This window comes from Nicotiana tomentosiformis, chromosome 6 (assembly GCF_000390325.3).
Source record: "Nicotiana tomentosiformis chromosome 6, ASM39032v3, whole genome shotgun sequence".
NCBI classification, from domain to species: domain Eukaryota; kingdom Viridiplantae; phylum Streptophyta; class Magnoliopsida; order Solanales; family Solanaceae; genus Nicotiana; species Nicotiana tomentosiformis.
In genome coordinates, this window is record NC_090817.1 from 47,143,855 (window position 1) to 47,146,547 (window position 2,693).

The following is a 2,693-nucleotide window of genomic DNA, read 5'->3' on the forward strand; positions in this document are numbered from 1 at the left end:
AAAGCCAGCAAAAGTTATTGCAAGTTAATCCACTCACCAAACTGAAGTTCTACAAGTCTAGTTTCCAACGCATTAAAATGTCCGTCGATACGACGTCGAGGTAGCGAGATATGTGCCTTGTAGTCGGACTGCACAGGCAGCCCTATTGGGACCCACATAGGCGGTGGAGATTATATTTTGATGTTATAAAGCGGAGCAGCCCTTTTCCCACTTCATTTTTCATCCAAAACAAAACCCTAAGCTCCCTAAATTCTCCCAAAGCTACTCCCTCTCATTCAAGCAAATCCCACCGGGTTTTGAGGTAATTCTTCCTCCGGAAAGATCGTAGTAGTCGTATAAGCTTGTTTTTTTCTTGTTGTAGTTGATTTGTGGATTCCTTCAAGTTGAAGTAAGCTCAAGTTAGGGGTTGTTCGTGTTGTGTAAGGTAAGAATCTCCTTCTTCTACATGTATTTGAGCATATTTAAGTCCTGGTTAAGTTGTTAAAGTAAGAACTTACGGAATCGGCTATTAAAAGTCGTATATAGCTTGCTATATTTGCTGGACTGTTTTGGAGTTGCTTTTATGTTATCTTATAGCTGAAAAACATGAAGTAAGACTTGAGTATGTTAATGTTGTTGCTATGTACCTTGAAAGAAAGAAGGGTTTAAAGTGTAGCTTTACTAGTTGTAACTCGAGCTTGTCACTCGACGTATCGTTTGTGTTGGTTGAAGAGCTAAATGTGTAGTTACTGGTTGTTGTGCTTGTTGTTGTTGTTGGAAACCTGAGGTTATAAAAGAAACAAGGAGATGCTGCCCTTTTTTTTATAGAATAAGCTTGCCGTTCGATATATGATAGTTGTATCATTCGTAGCTTGACGATAGTGTCATTATCATTGATTGTAGATTGAGGTGTTGCTCAAGTTAAGTGTATTGAGTTGTTGAGCAGTTGGCGAAAGGTATGTAAAGGCTATTTCTCTTCTTTCGATGGCATGAATCCATAGTTAAGTAAGTTCCGAACAAAGTATACCCAAGAAAAGTCATTCGTACCATGTTGTGTTATTCCATATTGCTCGTGACGTAGCTATCCCTTGTTGGGAATTCCTATTTAGTTTAGCATTGTTCCATGTCTGGTTGAGAAATAGAGAGTATACATGTGTCATTTACTGTATTACTATACGCCTACGGGGCTAGACAGATGCACGCCATGCCTTCGAGGCTAGACAGATGCCTTCGGTGCGATATATGGGTAGGTTGGGGCCTTGTCCTGACCATAGTAAAGTTGTATTATGTAGAGGCTTGTAGACATATCCTATGTGTAGAGACGTCAGCATGGTGGCATTGTCTACCCGTATATGCATATATATTTTGGGTCGCTTTCCGTTCAGTTGAAATTAGTTGTTAATTCCTCAAATTTTCACAAGTAATGGCCTTGCTGGTATGCTCGGTCAAGTAAGGCACAGGGTGCCAGTCTCGCCTCCCCCGATTTGGAGCGTGACGAATTGTACGGGAGCAGGTGTGTCCTAGGGAGTCTACCAGCCGTGTCTAGTAGAGTCTTGTTTATGGATGTGTTGTGCACCACATTTATAAACAGGAGACTACAGGGCATTTAGGAGTTGGTTACCCTTCTTTCATATCTAAATCTTGCTAAAGAGTTGAGTCATAGGAGTAGAGTCTAACATATGTTCTGATATAGGTTATACAGAGATGCCTTCTTCTAGAAGGGCTATGGCTAGCCAGGAGATTGAGGTAGGGTCGAGAGGGGTTGCGAGTAGTAGGCCCTCCATTGAGACAGAACCTTCAGAGGATCCGAGTGAGTCACCTTCCCACGTATCTTCGACTCTAGTAGTACCAGAGGAGCTGAGGGAAGCTCACGTATCATCAGTCCTACCACCGACTCCATCTGATCAAGAGGTAAGGAGAGTGGCGCAGATATTGATACAATTGGTTGCCTCCCAGGTGCGGCGTTGCCCTAGAGCATCTGATAGTGATAGACCCCTTGAAGGGTTAGGGAGTTCACAGCCTTGGGAGTTCATTGGTCATGGACCGTCGATATTTACAGGATTCAACCCAGATAAGGGTGATGAGCAAGACAAGAGGGCCATGATAGTTGGTGACTACAGAGGATTACCGAGTAGTGGTGAGTTGCAGTTGTATGGTCATTAGGCTAGATCTTCACGGTAGAGTACGCATAATCAGAGTTCTCGGGTAAGGCCGAGACAGAGTTCGCATGCATAGGTATCTCAGGGTCAGGGTGGTACAGGTCGAGCAACGACACCCCGGCCAATTTGCAATCAATGTGGTCGGGCGCATGCCGGACCATGTCATAGGAGTACAGGGGGTTGTTTTTGGTGTGGGAGTCAAGGTCACAGGATTTGGAGATGTCCTAGGTTGGGTCACAGAGATAGGGATAGGAGGGGAGAGGGAGCCTCGAGCTCCGGTGCTGTTTGAGGTGATCTGATGGGTGCAGGTATGTTAATGGTTTCTTTGCCGAGACATCTACTTCTTACAAACTTAGTATCGACCTATTTCATGTTCTGTAGTGTTGACACCGCACTTTCAGGAGTCGGTTCCACAGTATCATTGCGGGGTTAGGATACTCCAATGGAGATAAGTTGTGGATATGAAAGTAGAAAACAAAACAGAACTTCCAGTCCAAATGATAGTTGGGATCATACTTGTACGCTAGCGGACTGATAAGATTTGGAGCCCTCACA